The sequence below is a fragment of the Tamandua tetradactyla genome, chromosome 14 (genome assembly GCF_023851605.1).
Source record: "Tamandua tetradactyla isolate mTamTet1 chromosome 14, mTamTet1.pri, whole genome shotgun sequence".
Classification (NCBI taxonomy): domain Eukaryota; kingdom Metazoa; phylum Chordata; class Mammalia; order Pilosa; family Myrmecophagidae; genus Tamandua; species Tamandua tetradactyla.
The window spans coordinates 37,905,710-37,924,226 of NC_135340.1; the positions used below are offsets into that span (position 1 = coordinate 37,905,710).

Genomic DNA, 18,517 nt, shown 5'->3' on the forward strand with positions numbered 1-18,517 from the left:
TTAAAATGCTGATCTGAAACTCATAAGCTTGTTCTTTATTTTTGTTATTGCTTTTTTCATGTCTTTATTCCTGGATGTGTAAATGATTGGATTTTAAAGGGGAGTAAATATTGTATAAAACACAGAGAGTATCTTATCTATTGAGATGCTGCTGAATGACCATACATAGATAAAGATGAGGGTCCAAAGAAAAGTACCACCACTGTAATATGTGCTGAAAGTGTGGACAAGGCCCTGTAAGTTCCATGGGAGGAGTAATGTTGGACTATAATCAGGATGACACTATACTAGATAAGCAGAAAGGTGAAATAGAACAAAGAGAGTAATCCACTGTCTACAATGACCAACAGCTCCAAAATGTAAGTGTCAATGCAGGCAAGTTTGATTACCCGAGGCAGATCACAAAATAAAACTGTCAACAACATTGGGACCACAGAATGGCAAAGTCATTGTGAAAATCATTTGGCTCATAGTGTGCACAAAACCAGTAGTCCAGGAGAGAAGCACAAGTCCAATACAAGTACGATGGTTCATGATACTTTTGTAATGGAGAGGTTTGCATGTGGCTACATATCTATCAATTGCCATGGTTACAAGCAACATCATCTCACTTCCACCTAAAAAGTGAAGGAAAAACATCTGGGCCATGCAGCCTTCATAGGAGATGGTCTTAGACTCACTAATTAAGTCAGAGATCATTTTAGGAGTAGCAAATGTGGCCAGAGACATATCAATAAAGGAGAGGTTGGTTTGGAGTAAGTATATGGGTGAATGTAATTGATGGTCCACTTTCACTACAGAGATATTTATGAGGTTAAATAAAACAATGACTATGCAGATGATGGAAAAAATAAGAAAAAGAAAATCTGTAACTCATGAGACTCTGTGAGTCCCAGCAAAATAAGCTCAGACACCAAGGAGTGATTTTGTCTTTCCATTTTTTTTGGCTGTTGGCATATGTTACCTAAAACAAAATGGAAAAACATTAAAATCTGTGAGATAAAGGTGAGATAGGAAACATGTATTCACTTAATTCCACTTCCTAAAATCCACTTAAATGTTCAACAAGAATCAATGGAGCAGCACTAAAAACAAAAAGGTAATAACGATAGCACTTAGCAAAGATTATTAAGACTATCTGCCAGAAGCCAAGAGGTTTTGAGGACAATTGTGGTTGATATGTAATCCACATCTTCACTACTCTTGATAAAAGTGTATATTTCAGTAGGGAAGAGGATATGGAAGACCACTGCCACCTTTTTTAGAGCTTGAGAAACAGATTAATTGTTCCTACATGAGCAAAGAACTTGAAATCTATTTCTACATTGTCTAGTAAGGGGCATATAAGTGAAGGAAAGACCAAATGGTTTCCTAATTGAAAATGGGACCCAGAAATGTAATATAGAGTGGAAGGAATATGGGGCATTCACAATCTGGGATTGTGATTACTTTTGATTACTGCTGAAAGTCAGATGAGTAGAGATGATGAATACTGTGAATCTTTGATATACCTACAGTTGGCCAAATCAAGAAGGCATCCAACCATTTTTCTTAAAATGAAGAAGGATCCAAGTATTTGGGAACTTTTCCCAGGAGGCTTGCCTATATGGGCCTATAATTTTAACAGATCTGGAGGTAAAGTGTTGAGAGAGAGGTCATAATTGATGCTGCTGATAACTTCCCATTTCACACTTAACTTCCTTTCTCTGTGAAGTGACTGAATGTCTGAACTTTTTTTAAACTATCCATATTGTTTATAAAGATATTAAAATTCAGACCTCTTGTAAAAAAAGGGATCCAACAGGAACATTCCCATCTTGTTCTAGACAGTAAATATAACCCAGATGAAATGACACCCATTCAAACACAATGCCAACCAGAATTTATGAAACAGGATACCAAGGAAGGTAAACTAAATATCTAAGAAGAGATAATAAGACAACATTTTCTTTAACTGAGACCTGGAAAAAAGAAAAATGCTGAAAGAAACATGAAATAGTTCATATCGATCTGATGGCCCTATTAATAGAAAAGAATCAACACAATGTAGTTTTTACAAGTATTTTGAAAAATTTTAACACAGAAAAATAAAACAATACTATAAAGATCTCAATATCCATTCTTAAGAGTCAAATATTTGTATTCTTACCATTTTACTTTAGAATTTTTAAATAAAATAAGAAAGTTTGTTTACTGTCCTACCATTTTGTGTGTGTGTGTTTATGATGTATGTCAGTGTCATATCCATTCTTTTTGCATGTGAGTATCCCATTATTTCAGCACCATTTGTTGAATTTGTATTTGTTTGTTTGTTTTTGATTGTTTGTTTTTTGGGTAGTGCATGGACTGGGGATTGAACCTGAGTTTCCCACATGGTAGATGAGAATTGTACCACTGAACTAATCTGTACCCCCTTGTGTGTATTTTTTAATGAGTGAATGGTATCATGTCACAGTTACCTGCAAATAAGAATTTTACTTTACATAATGAATTGCTGTTATAAAAATGGTACACTTCTTATATTCTACTTACATTCTGGTTACACATAAAAGACTTTTTCAAGGACAGATTGCTAGAACTTAGAAACACCAGGTCATTTTTAACTGATCAAATAATTCCAAATTGGTTAAGAAAGTGTTTTACTAATTTGCATTGCCAAATTCCACCAAATATAAATCTGTTTTAACCCTTATTACAACTAATATTTTTATTCCAGGAATACAGTGATGGCTCAATTTTAGGACACAGTTTTATTTAAATTATAATATTAATGAGTTAAATAGGCAAATGATTTAAAAATTAAAAAATAAACATCTGAATATATGGAGAGAAGTACTAGGTTCTTGAGTTATGTTTTTCAATTATCTTCAACATACTTTCAATCTGAATCCAAGCAAGACATTTTTGTGGAAATTGACAAGTTGATTCTAAAGTGCTTATAGAAATAAAAAATGCCAGGAAGAACCAAGGCAATCATGAAGGATAAAGCTAGAAGACTCAGAATAAAATCTACTATAAAACCATACAGCTAAGACAGTTTGATGTGGACTCAAAAATATAAAAATAAATGAATGAAACAAAAAATATAATAAAATCTCTACTTGATGATAGTAGCAAATAATATATTAAAACATATTTTGAAAAGCTAACATAATTGTTCACTGGTGAGCCCAGAGTGTTGCATAGAAATAAGTTTGCTGGTATAGGCCACTCTTATTTGGAAAAGACACTCTTCTTGATTTCAAATTTCCACAATATCAATAATTGCCAACATTTGGCTTTATCATATTTTTTTCTAAAAGCTGGATGTAAATTTCATATTGCTTAGCCTCTAAGATTTGACATTTTAATATTTCCTTTAAGTTTGCTCTCAGGTTCACCCAAAAAGCAGGCTATGTAGAAGGTGAGACTGCTTTCCTTAGAATACATAATCATTCTGCATGTAACAGTAACATTTCCTGTGTACTTCTCCATGAGATAATGAAAGAAGGGAAAATATCACTGAATTTTTACTTGTCAATTTCCCCCAATAAAGCCTGCCTTTTTAAGACATGACTAGTCTTCATGACATAGTGGAATTTGCCTTCATGCACTACTCATTCTACATTCTATAGTTATAGCATTGCAGAGTGAGGACTCAGAGCAGGCAGAATGCAGAATAGCAAATGACAACAGAACTGTACAAAACTAAGTCAAAGCAAACAAAACATAGATATATATTATTTTAACATAATTAAGTTGCTAAAAAAATTCTAGATGTTATGTGAAAGTTAAATTTCATGAAAACAAAGACTCATAGATTTCAGTCTATGAAAATGAACAAAATTAAAAAAAATGAACATAAAAAAGCTGAAAATATAATTTCAACACTAAATACAGGAGCTGGTATTCCTGATTTACAAATATCACTTAGCAATTAATACGAAAAGGTTAAAGAAACAATGAAAAAGTGAGCAAAGTATTGGATTGGCAGGCATAAAAGTGCTCAAAATTACAGTGAAATAAATGCAAGTTAACATAATAGTGATAGAAAATTTTATCTACTAATTTTGGTCAGGATGTGATATGGGGGTTTAAGTATTCCTCTATACTAGTTTTTAGACATTGATATGGTATTTTAGGGGAAGGAAGTTCGGCACCATATCTCATATTTAAAATTTTTGCAATACTTTAACAGGCTTCCCATTTGTAGCTTATATGGCCTCTCTTTTCACAGATAAATGAGCAAGAATGCTCATTGAAGCATTGCTTCTAATGACCAAATATGGGGAAACACCCTGGAAACCCCAATGTAAACATGGACTATAGTTAATAATACAGTTACAATATTCTTTCATCAATTAAAAAAAGGGTACCACACTAATACAAGGTGTTAATAATGGGGGGAGGTGTATATGAGAACTCTGTATTTTCTGTAAACCTGAAATTTCTCTAGCAAAAAAAATTAATTTAATCTTGAAAAGAGGAAATTCTGTACACTGGCAATATCAATATGCTTTATACATAGTATAACATTGTTAATAAAAGTTATGGTATACACCCACACACAGAAACAGACATATGTTATAGAAGTCTCAGAGAACCATAAAATATTGTCACATTCTTAAGGGTGCTTATCTCTGGTATATTGATTAATAGGGTTTAACTCAGATTCTGAGTTTTGTAAGTTCATGTTGTGTGAAATTTAATAAGATAGATTAACTTTCTAGCCTTGGATAAATGCCCTCCAAAATGAAGTCAACATTTTGCTACCAAGGACATAAAATCAAAACATCACTGATTTAAATATAGCTGTAAATGAATTTGAAAAACAATCTGGAAACAATCTGAAGTTTTTGTGGTACCTATAATTGCAGCAACATTAAAAACTGATGTTTCAGGATTATTGATATGGCAATATACTACAGAAAAGCAGGAATGAAAAACATTCCAAGTCATATATCAATTTTTGACAAAGCAATTTCACTATGAGGCAGGAAGATTCCTTTCACCTTCCTCTTCCATCAGATCCCCCAAAGTATCCTGTGAGTATTGTTAAGAAAATTCCTGAAAAAAATGACAATGTAGGAGACAAATCTATCTATTGCTCAATGTATTATATTGTGAGCATAAATAAAATTATACTTTTCCTTCTCAAGAGTAATTAGAAAGATAAATTGACACAAGAATCCTGAGAATTCAGAAATAGCATCATATATTACAAAAATGTTGTTTAGGATTAAGGTGGTCTTCAAATATTGGGACATTGTTTGTAAATAAATAAAGTTGGTTAGCTATGTGAGGTGTAAACCAAAACACATCCAAACGTCTTTAAACATTTAAATAGTAACAAATAAAAAAATAAAAGATACAAATACATAAGTGGGTATACTTGTTTGTTGTGTTTTATAATGTTGAGTTAGTAAAAATTTCTAAGGATAATGCCAAGGGCAGAAACTATAGCAGTGAACAGTAATAGATTTTATTCAGAAAGATAAGCACCTCTCTATTATCATAAAGACATTAAAAAATGTTGAAAAGATAAATGCTGAATTTGGGAATACGTATAAATGTATTCTTGATATCAAATTCTTGTAAATCAATAGGTAAAATTTCAAGAGCCTACTTTAAAAATGAACCAAGGAAAATATAAAATGCTTAATAAATAAAGAAATTATGTTTGAATATGTGAAATAAGTTTAATTTCAGCAGAAAAACAGGCCGAGATCATTCACATCAAAGCTTTACAGTGGTTTACTTTTGATGGTAGAATTACATAGTCAGTAATATTTTTCAATGCCTCTTGGTATTTCAGAAATATGTTGCAATAAGTATGTTTTATTTTTGAAATCAGGAAAAAATAAATGAATATTTTCTTTAATAAAACACAGGCATAAGACTTTTTCTTCATACCTTTGGAAGTTGTAATTGGAAGTCGCTGAGACTGTTAGTATTTTTTTCACATGCTCCCACTTTCTTCAGTCTTCTTTCTTTTTACCTCCTAAATATAAAAAAGAAGAAATACCCTTTATTTTGAATCTGAATAAGACAGTATTAGAAATGCATCACTTAATGACCCTGGGAAAGCATGCATCTTGTAAATGAATTCCCTCAGCAATTAGAAGGCCATACAGCTGGCAAGATAGAACCTTTGGAGTCTCTCATTAGTATGTAGCTGTAGCTTTTCCCAATGAGGAAGGGATAAAAATAAAGCATTAGAAAACAAACAATATACCCATGTTTCCAAGCACAGAAATGGATATAAAAACTTAATGTCCTATTTAAAGTGCAGAATACATAACATTGAATTTTCATAGATCCAAAGGAAAAAGACTTAAGGAGCATAATGCAAAGATTGCATGATTAATTGTATTACATTTTATTCTATTCTAGGAAAATTCTTACTAAGCTGTGTTGTGCACTTCTCTTCCTTTTATCATATAATCTTAATAGGATAAGAGAAAAGTGCCAATTTAATTGGAAATGTTGGAAATAACTGTTCCCTAAGAGTTACATCCCTCTGATGCTTGAAATAACTACCTTCATAATTTTCCTATATAATTAGCTCCTCTTGGATTTAGGACTTATGCTGGTACTGAATTGTACCAAAATAGTTCATGGCTAAAAAGAAATTGCTATTTTTAAATGTTTGATTTCTCATATGTCAAACAACAGATCACTGTTTTTATATCTCTTATATCTTACTGTTGTGTTTGTAATGTCAACATGACAATTTTGTCTAATTGAATTGAAATTTCAGTAAAAATGCCAGTTAGCAGTATCCAAACCATTTTGTTGTTTTTCTTGTCTCTGAATTTATAACTTCACACACTCATAGCTTAGACTCTGTTAATATAATAACATATCTATTCAACGAGTTGAGAGAATGGAATCATTTTCATTTCCTACTTCAATTTTTGTTTATATTGGCTGAATGTGAATATATATTTTCATCTGGTAATGATATATATGGTTATGTATTTTTCTCTCCTCATATCAGGAGAGAAAAATCATGTAAATTCCAAATATAAAAGATAATTTTAGTTTTATATGATATCTTCTACTCATTTTGTTTTCCGTTTGTTAAACACTAAGGAAAAATACAAAAAGACATTTATAACATACATGTAGAGTAAAAGATGACTGATAACATGAACATACATACATTAACCTATCATTCATATTAAGAGAAATATTTTCATTTCTTTTTTATTATTCATTTAATTTTTTCATTGACAATATTTTTCTTATACTTTAATAAATGATCATTTTTAAATTATAAAGTTTATTTTGTATGAAGAAATATTTAAAGGATTACTTATAGCCTGTGGAATTAATATGGCAATATTTTCATTTATAAACAGTTTCACTCTTTCAACACAACACAACCAGCTAAGCCAGATTCACTGTTTATGTCCTCCAGATAAAGTTCCTTTTGGGAAATCCTTAAAGTGTTTTCAATATATTTTCACAGAAGATTTCCTTTTTGTTTCTCTAGGCTAGATATAAACAAAATGAGTTCCTGCTTTATTAAATATCATAATTCTCATAGCAGAATCTTTGTCAAAGAATGCTAAAACAATCCTACCTAATATTTATTACCATTATTTCTGTGTATATATTCTTAAGAGGTATAACAAACATACCACAAAGTATAAAAAAGTATACTAATATTAAGAGTGCAGTTCAATAATTCATATATACACATGTATGTATATGTATTCACCAGTACAAAAATCACCTAGATCAAGAGCAATAAAAATTATAGCCACCTATTAAGTTGTCTCATACTCCTTCTAAACCATATTTTACCCCCACAGGCTAGTATGAAATGTATTAGCATGCATTAGTTTTGCCTGTTCTTGACTTTTTATAAATATAATTGCATAGTACGCATTAAATTATGACTATATATTTTTACTCATCATGATATTTGTTAGATACACTCAAATCATATCAGAAAGCATTTTTTTAAATGTGAAGAGGCATCCCCATTGTGTGACTATTCCACACTTTATCCATTCGTCCTTTGTTGACCACATGTTTTGTTTCCAAAGCTGCTATGAATTTTCTTGCATTTTTAATGAATCTAATCTCCATCCTATTAGTCATATACCTTGGTGTGGAATTGCTGGATCATGGGATACAATATGATCTGTTTATGAGAAACTGATAAAGGGTTTCCAATGTAGTTATACCCCTCTACCTTCACATCACCAATGTATAAGAGGTCTGCTTGCTTCAGAGCTGCATATCTTCCATATTTGATATTCTCAAGTCTTCTACAAGAAATTTTTATTGTGGTAAAATATATTCAACATAAAATTTCCCATTTTTAACACTTTCAGGTGTCCAATTCAGAGATTTTATATTCAGAATGTTGTGTTACCATCACCACCAGCCATTAACAAAACTTCAATCAATACAAACAGAAACTCTGTATCCATTAATCATTCATTCCCTGTTTGCTGCCTGCAACCCAGGCCATGGTAACCTGTAATCTACTTTCTGTCTCTATGAATGTCATATTCTAGTTATTTCATATAAATGAATTCATACAACACTTGTTCTTTATTGTCTGGTTTATTTTACTCAACATTATTCTTCAAGTTTCATCCATATTTTTGCATGTATCAGACTTTTATATGGCTGAATATTTTTCCATTGTAAGTATTTATCACAGTTTATTTATCCATTCATCCATTGATGGGCATTTGGGTAGCTTCCACCTTTTGGCTATTGTGAATAATGATGTGATGAACACTGGCATGCAAACATTGGAGCCCTTGCATTCAGTTCTTTAGGATATATACTTATTAGTGGGATAGTTTGGTCATATGATAATTCTACACTTAACTTTCTGTGGAACTGCCAAACTCTATTCCAAAGGGTCTGCAACATTTTACTTTCCCACAAACTATGTATGAGGGTTTCTACTTCTCTACATTCTTGACAACACTTATTTTCTGTTTTAAATTATAATCATCCTACTAAATATGTAGTATCTCATGGCTGTTTTGATTTGCATTGCTCTAATAACTAATAATGTTGAACATGTTTTCATGTCCATATTGAACATTGTATATTTTTGTATCATCTTTGGAGAAATGTCTATCCAAGATTTTGCCCATTTAAATTGTTTTTGTTTTTTTTCTTGTTGAGTTAATGAGTTCTTTATGTACCTTAGATATTAACTCCTTCTAAGAGATATGGCTTTTAATTATTTTACCTGTATGGTTTATAATTATTTATTCTGTAGGCTGTCATTTCACTTTCTTGATAATGTCTTTTGTTGACAAAAGTTTTTAATCTTGAAGAAGTCCAATTTATCTATTTTTTCTTAAGTTTCTTATGGTTTTAATGTAAAGTTTAAGAATCCACTTCGTAACACAAATTCTTGAAGATATTTTTTCTATTTTTTTCTTGGGGTTTTAAATATGACATATTTAGGTGTTTGATCCATTTTTGTATATAATGTGAGGTAGGTGTTTGTTTTCATTTTATTTGCATTTGGATATCCAGTTTTCCAGGCAACACTGTTTTGAGGAGACTATTATTCCCCCATTGTGTGGAGTTGGCACAATTTTCAAGAATCATTTGACCATAGATGTGAGGAATTATTTATGAGCACATAATTTTATTCCATTGTTCTATATGTCTGTCCTTGAGCCAGTGCCATGTTGTTTGATTATGTAAATTTGTGATAAGTTTTCATATCCTGGAATGTAAACCTTTCAAGTTTGCTCTTCTTTTTTAAGATAGTTTTTGCAACATGGAGATCCTTGACCTTTCTATAAATTTGATGATTGACTCTTCCATTTCTGTGAAGAAAGTTGCTGGAACTTCTATTGGGATTGCATTGAATTTATGAATTGCTTTGAGCAATATTGATGTCTTTAACACAGCAATCATCTAATTTATAAAGATGGAATTCTTTCCAAATACTTGGTCTTTAATTTCTTCCATCAATGTTTTGTAATTTTCTGTGTACAAATCCTTTACATTCTCAGTTATATTTATTCCTTGATATTTTAGTCTTTTAGCTGTTTTGTAAATGAAATTGTGTTCTTGATTTCCTTTTTAGTATTTCATTGTTGTTTTATAGAAACAGCACTGATTCATTTTATCTTGTACCCTGAACTTTTCTAAATACATTTTTTTAGATCTAGTAATTTTATTATGAATTCTTCAGATTTTCTATATAGATTAGAGTAGAGGTAATGCAAATAGGGAATAAAAAAAGTAAATAGATTCAACAAAACAAAATGAATTATTTTTTGTAAAAACAAATAAAACTGACAAGCCTTTGGTAGACTGATAAAGATAAAAAGAGAGAAGAGACAAATAAATAAGATGAAAATAAAAAATAAAAGGGGGAGATTACTGCCAAACTTACAGAATTGAAAAGTAGTATAAGAAGACACTATGAACAATAATGCATCAGCAAATTAGATAACTTTGGTGAAATCGATAAATTCCAAACAAATTACCTGGACTGACTCAAGAAGAAATAGAAAATCTCAACAGACAAATAACAATTAAAAAACTGAATTAGTAATCAACATCTTCCAAACAAAGAAAAGTCCAGGACCAAATGGCTTCACTGTTCAATTTCACCAATCAAATAAGAATTAGCACAGTCTTGCTTAAGCTCTTACAAAACACGTTGAGAAGAAAACACTTCCTAATTGATTCTATGAAGCCAATGCCGCCCTATTACCAGAGTCAAATAAGATACCACAAGCAAAGTAAATTACATACTGATAACTCTTATGACTACAGTTGAAAAAACCTTCAACAAGATACTAGAAAACCAAACCTAAATAACATTTTAAAAGGATTATGCACCATAACTAAGTGAAATTCTCCCAGAAGTGGAAAGATGGCTAAACATAAGAAAAATAATTAATATACTACACTGCATTAAAAGAAACCAGGAAAAAAAAAGCACATGATCATCACAATTGACACAGAAAAGACATTTGACAAAATCCAATACTATTCTATGATAAAAACACTCAGAAAACTAGGAAGAGAACTTTCTCACCATATTAAAGAGCATATGTAAAGAAGAATCCACAGCCAATATTATACTCAATGATCAAAAACATCTCCTAATGTCTTCTAAGGTCAGGAACAAGCCAAAGTAGTCCACTTTAATCCCTGATATTCAACATTGCTTTGGAAACTAGCCAGAGAAATTATACAAGAATGAAAAAGGCATCCATATTGGAAAGGAAGAAGCAAAACTATCTCTATTCACAGATGACATGATCCTACGTATAGACAATCCCAAAGAATAATAAAGCTTTTTATCTTTAGTTATTCTATTGATGTGAAACAACACTAATAATTTGCATTTCCATGTTTATTAATGATGTAAAACATCTTTACATATGGTTAGCATTATGAGTTGAATTGAATCATATTTCCCAGGAAGATATTCTCAGGCCCTAACCCCCAGTCCTGTGAATGTGACATTATTTGGAAATAAAATCTTTGAAGATGTGATTGTCTAAGATTAGGCCAAACTGTCCCTCCACAGAAGTTTCAAAACCCTCCAAGAACTAGCAGAAACATCTTTTCAAAGCACTAGAAACAGTCAAAGGATGGCAGTAATATGGTAAGTGCTGAATTAGGAAAAGGCTACTAAATATGGTAGGATTTTCTGGTACCCTGCCTGGTCCCTCTGTGGGGGGTCAGAAACAGGAACTATAAATCAGGCCCAATCACAACAGAAACAAGAGCTATAAATCAGGCCCCAACACAATGACAAGTCCTCAAAACAACTAGGGTGGAAAGTTCCCAAAAGTTAAAATTGACTCAACTTACCAAAAACAATAAAGCAAAGTGTAGGAAATGGAAGGAACAGGATGTACCTTGGCATGAGCTAGCAGCATTTTTTTGCTTCTGTGGTCATGTTTGCTTGCTCTCAGCTATGAACTAGGATGTGGTTTTAGCCTTTATAAGGTGACTCCGAGAATCTATGGGGGCTGCTCTCAGAATCTCTACTCAGAGGTTTCTGAGGCAGCTGCTGGCTGGCTAACAAAGACTCTCGATTGGCTTGCAATTTAAATTGTGTGGTCTCTCTTTCGGTGAGGGCCACAAAACCTCCTCACCCCTCACTAGCTCTACTTGGAGCTGGCTTGAACTCCCAGTCTGGATCTCTGGTCCTGGTTCCTGGTGGAGTAGAGTAACCCTCATGCCCACATTGGGAGCATATATGTCCAACCAATCTATCACTTGGTGACCTGAGGGACCCACCTTCCCAGATCTTGCCTTGCATGCAGAAGGCAACTCAGAAACTCTCCTATGGAATGTTGTGGGAAATCAGTCAAGTTCTGCTGCCTGAGACAAGGTATGTTTGTTGCAAGGTTTTTGTATGTGGGACATTCAATGCAGTGCCCAGGACTATCAGAAAACTATTTCCTGCTGAATAGGGGGTGTTCAGAATTGTATTTATGAAGGAATTCTTAAGATTACTCATACATGCCCAAGACAAGACATATGCAGAAAGAATGAGGGAGACCCCTAGGGATTGGCCTACAGCTAATCTCTAAACTAATTATTTGGATAAATTGTGAAAGAGAGTACTTGTTAAAGTCAATCTGGAAAGAAAGGTGTTTTTTTTTTTCTTTCTTCTTTTTTTTATTAGCTTCTTTTTATTAGCTTTTCAAGAAAAGCTCTATTATAATACAAGCTAAAGGAATGGATGTCTCAGAGTCTAAATTCTAGTAATAACACCCTAAAATATCAAAATATCAAGTGTGCTGTTTCAATAAAAAATTACAAAACAAACAAGCAAACAAAAAACAGAAAGTGATGGTCCAGGTAAAGGAGAAAATTAAAGCATCAGAAACCATCAATGAGGAGGAACAGACCTGGGGCACATTAGAAAAAGATTATTTAATAAAAGGTCTTAAACCTCTTCAAAGGGCTAAAGAAAATCAGGGAAATTATGGTTAATAACAAAGGGAATATCAATAGAGATGGAATTATGAAAAGAAACCAAACAGTACTGAAGACCACAGTAACAGAAATTAAAATTCCCTAGAGGGGCTCAATAACAGATGAGAATTTGGAGAAGAATAAGAGAATTTGAATTTAAGCCAACATAAATCATTTAATCTAAGGACCAGAAAGGAAAAAGATTGACGAATAGGGATCAGAGTCTGAACAACCTACCAGAGTCTGGACATTCTGAAGCATACTAACATATACATTATGCTAGTCCCAGAAGGAAAAGAGTAAAAGCGGCAGAAAGAGAACACTCAAAGAAATAATGACTGAAAACTTTCTGAACTTAATGAAGACATGCATATACACATGCAGAATGCTCAATGAACTTCTAATAGGAAAAAACAAAATAAACCTGTATCACAGCCTATTATAATCAAACATGCTGAAAATGAGAGAATTTTGAAAGCCACAAGTGAGAAGAAATATGTCCATAAAAGGGATCCCCAGTAAGATTAAATGCCCATTTTTTTAAATCAGAAATCATGGAAGCAAGAAGGCAGTGAAATGGCATATTTAAAGTGCTGAAAATGAAACCAACCAAGAACTCTTGCCAACCAAAAATTAAATACTCAGTGAAACTGTCTTTCAAAAATAAGGTAAGGATTAAGATATTCCCAGATTAAAAAAAAAAGTTGAGGCAGTTTATTACCCTACAAGAAATGGTAAAGAAAATTCAGCAGGTTGAAAGGAAAGAAGACAATATATTGAAATCACATGAAGAAATAAAAATCTCTGGTGAGGGTAGCAACACATGTAAATACAAATACAAGCACTATTATATTTTGGTTTGTGACTCCACTTTTTTAGTTCCTATTGGATTTAAAATAGTTCCTATTGCATAAAATTTAATGATAAATCAATGATTTTGGTCTCATAATGTATAAACATGCAATTTCTTACAAGAAATACAAAAAGGTGGGGAGATGAAGGGGTACAGGAACCCACTGAAGCTGTTTTAGTGTGGTTTGAAGCAGTATTTATCCTAGAAAAGACCATGCTCTTTTAATCCATTCCTGTGAGTGTAGATCTATTGTAGGTGAACTCTTTGGTTAGGCTATTTCAATTGAGATGTAACCCACCTCATTCAGAGTGGGTCTTAATCCTCTTAGTGAAGTCCTATATAAGAGGATAAAATATAGAAAACAGAGCCCCAGAGAAGCTAACCATGACAGAAGCCAAAAGGGAAATCCAGAGCTGAGAAAGGAAGCCACTGAAGCCAGCAACTGAAAGCAACGAGGGAAAGAAGGACCAGTAGATGTCATCATGAGTCTTGCTATTTGACAGAGGAACCCAAGCTCACCAGTATACAGACTTTGGGTAGAAGAAACTCTCCTATTGATGCCTTAATTTGGACATTTTCACAGCCTTAAAACTGCAAACTCTTTTTTTTTGGGGGGGGGGGAGGTTCTGCTCATGGAAAAGTCAGCCATGCAGTGAACTGCAAACTCTTTAGCTAATAAATCCTCAATGTTAAAAGCCAGTCAATTTTAGGTATATTGCATTTCATCAGCTTTAGCAAACTAAAACAAATGGTACTAAAACAAACAATATTGTTATAGATTCTTTACGATCAATGTAAACTCCATGATAACTACAAAGAAAATATCGGAGGTACACAATTTCACAGAGACATAAATTAGAGTACAGTTTGCCAGAAGTAGGAGGTGGGGGAAAAATTAATATATAACGGGTTTAGGGTTTCTGTTCAGGGAGATGGGAAATTTCTAGTAATGGAAGGTGGTAAGGGTACCATAATACTGTGACTGTGACAAATCCCATTGAATAGTATCTTTGGGAGTGGTGAAAGTGGGAAAGTTTATGCTGTATAGATGTTTCCATGAATAAGAAAAAGTAAGTAAGAAAGAGTTAAAGAGACAATGACAATTAAATGTGACGCATGATTCTGTATGAAATGTAACAAGGAAGGAGGGAAGGTTCCAAGAGACATTATTGGATGTGATGATTAGATTCTGATGTCAACTTGGCCAAGTGATGATGCCCAGTGGTCTGATCAGGCAAGCACTGACCAAATCACTGCTGCATGGCTATGTCATGGCTGATTGATAAACTGGAAGGTGGGTGTATTAAATCATCAGCTGATTGTACCTGTGGCTAATTAAATCTGTGATCAACCAATGCCTACCTCCAACCAATGAGATAATACAATCAGTTGAAGACTTTTTAAGGAAGAAGAGAGACCTGATCACTGCTTCTTCAGCCAGTGGGACTGTCATGTGGAGTTTGTCCAGACCCTCCATTAGAATTGTCAGCTTCACAGGCTGCCTTACAGATTTTGGACTCTATGTTCCCATGGTTACATGAGGCACGTTTATAAATTTTACATTTACGAACCTTTCCAGTTGATTCTGTTTCTCTACAGAACCCTAACTAATACAATGTATATACCACATTTCGTTTATCCACTTGTCTGTTGATGGGTACTTGAATTGTTTCTATCTTTTGGCAATTGTGAATGATTCTGCTATGAACATTGGTGGGCATATGTTTGTTCATGTCACTATTTTTGGCCCTTCTGGGTATATATTGAGCAGTGCTATTGCCAGATGATAGGGTAACTCAGTATTTAGCTTTCTGAGGAATTGCCAAACTGTGTTCCACAGCAGCTGTATCATTATGCATTACTAACAGTGGTGTATAATGGGTTCTGATTTCTCCACAATCTCCCCAACCTTTTTTAGTTTTCTGTTTGTTTAATAGCAACCTTTCTTATAGGTGTGAGATGACATCTCATTGTAGTTTTGATTTGCCTTTCCCTTATAGCTAATAATGATGAATATCTCCTCATGTGTTTTAAGCCATATGGATTTGCTCCTCAGAAAAATGCCTATTCATATCTTTTGTCCTTTGTATAATTGGGTTGCTTGTTATTTTCTTGTTGTGTTGTATGATTTCTTTATATATACCAAATATCAAACCTTATCCAATATGTGGTTCCTAAAAATTTTCTTCCATGAGTTGGCTGCTTCTTCACCTTTTGATGAAGTCCTTTGAGACATGAGAAACATTTGATTTTGAGGAGTTCCTAGTTATCTATTTTTTTCCTTGTTGCTTGTGTTTTGGATGTAAAGGTAAAGAAGCTACCTCCTATTAGTAGACTTTAAAGATGTTCACCTATATTTTCTTTTAGGAGATGTATGATACTCTTATAATTAGGTCTTCAATCCACCTTGAGTTAATATAATTTTTGTATAAGGTATAAGGTACCCTATACTCTTTCATTCTTTTGGCTATTAATGACCAGTTCTTTCAGGTCCATATATTGAAAGGGCTATTCTCTCCCAGTTCATTGATTTGGGGGCCTTGTGAAGATCAAGTGACTATAGATTTGGTAGTCTATTTCCATACTCTCAATTAAATTTCCTTGATCAATATGTCTGTCTTTGTATCAGTAACATGCTGTTTTGATCACTGTGGCTTTATAATAAGCTTTAAATTCACGAAGTGTCAGTCCTCCCACTTCACTTTTTTTAAGAATATTTTTGCCTTTTGAGTTCTCTTTCCCTTCCAAATAAATTTTTTAACTACTTTTTCCATGTCTTCACAGTAGGTGATTGGAGTTTTGATGCAATTAATCTGTAGATAGATTCGGGTAGAATTGATATCTTAGTGACATTTTACCTTCTTATACATGAGCACAGAATATCTTTCCACCTATTTAGATCTTATTTGATTTCTTTTAGCAATGTTTTTAGTTTTGATTGTACAGCTCTTTTATATCCTTTGTTAAGTTTATTCCTAGACCCTTGAATCTCTTAGTTGCTATTTTGAATAGAATTTTTACCCTTAACTACTCAGGTCATTACTTTTGTATAGTAACATTATTGATTTTTGATATTAATATTGTATACCACCTCTTTGCTGAATTTGTTAGTAGTTCAAGTAGTTTTGTCACAGATATCTCAGGATTTTCCAGGTATAGTATCATACCATCTGCAAATAATGAATGTTTTATTTCTTCCTTTCCAATTTGGATGCCCTATCTTTCTTTTTCTTGCCTGATTGCTTTAGCTAGAATTCCTAGCACAATGTTGAATAATGGCAGTGATAGAAGGGGAAATGCTTTCAGTCTCTCACCATTAAGTATGATGCTAGCTGTGGATTTTTTGTATATGTTCTTTATGAAATTGAGAAAGTTCCTTCGATTCCTATCTTTTGCAGTGTTTTTATCAGAAAAGGATTTTGAATGTTGGAAAATGCTTTTTTTCTGCATCTATCAAGATAATCATGTGATTTTTCCATTTTGATTTGTTACATTGATTGATTTCCTTGTGTTGAACCACACTTGTATGCCTCGTATAAACCCATACTTGGTTGTGGTGTATGATTCTTTTCATATGTTGTTGGATTTGATTTGCAGTTATTTTGCTGAGAATTTTTGCATCTACATTCATTAGAGAGATGATCTGTAGTTTTATTTTCTTAAGCATCTTTACCTGGTTTTGGTATTAAAGTGATGTAAGCATCATAAAGAGAATTATGTAGTGTTCATTTTTCCTCAATTTTTGGAAGAGTTTGACCTGAATTGGTGTTAGTTCTTTTTGGAAATTTTGATAAAATTCCCCTGTGAAGTCACTTGGTCCTGGGCTTTTATCTGTAGGAACATATTTGAGGACCAATTGAAGCTCTTTACTTGTGATTGGTTTGTTGAGATCTTCTCTTTCTTTTTCAGTCAGTGTTGGTTGTTTGTGTGTTTCTAGGAATTTCTCCACTTCATTTCAGTTGTCTAGCTGGTTGGCATATAGATAGTACCCTTTTATGATTTTTTATTTCTTCAGGGTTCATGGCAATGATCCCCCTTCTCATTTCTGATTTTGTTTATTTGCATCCTTTCACTTTTTCTTTGTCAACCCAACTAGGGTTCCATCCATCTTATTGATTTTCTCATAAAAACAACTTTTGGTTTTATTGATTCTATTGCTTTTTTGTATCCAAAATGTTTATTGTGATAGTATCCCACACATCTTCCTTCAGGATATTTCTAGTGCTGCTTCCCTCTGATGGAGCATGCTTCTTTAAGGCTTGCTTTTCCTACAGTAGGCTGGATAAGAAGATTGGAACAGCCAACACACAAAACTATGGTCTGTGCATGGCTAAAGACCATGGTGATTTTTATAGCATCCTGGTATTGGGACTCTGCACACAATGCTTCTTGTTCTTGTGTTTCCACTTCTCCTCTGGAGAGGGATGAGGGAAGTCCTTTGTGAGAGGCATGTTCTCATGGTGAGGTCATCATCACCAAAAAGACCTTTCTATTGCTTCTTGTTCTCCAATTCATTTATTTCTTCTTGCAATGGGGTTGGTTTGCTGTTCTTTCTCAACTTCTTCCAGGTAAGCATTATGTCCTCAATTTTTTACTCTTTCCTCTTTTTAAATATAGGCATTTAGGGCAATAACTTTCCATCTCAGCACTGCCTTTGCCAAATCTCATAAAGTCTGACATGTTGTATTTTCATTTTCATTCATCTCCAGATATTTACCAATTTCTCTTGCAATTTCT

The 18,517-nt window shown here is 33.1% G+C and overlaps 2 pseudogenes; both read right to left on the bottom strand.

Annotated features, from left to right (window-relative positions):
- On the bottom strand, nt 1-938 carry LOC143654951 (olfactory receptor 4K13-like; annotated as a pseudogene).
- Nucleotides 939-17,998: 17,060 nt separating this feature from the next.
- Nucleotides 17,999-18,231, bottom strand: LOC143654952 (small ribosomal subunit protein eS27 pseudogene; annotated as a pseudogene).
- Between the last annotated feature and the right edge of the window lie 286 nt (nt 18,232-18,517).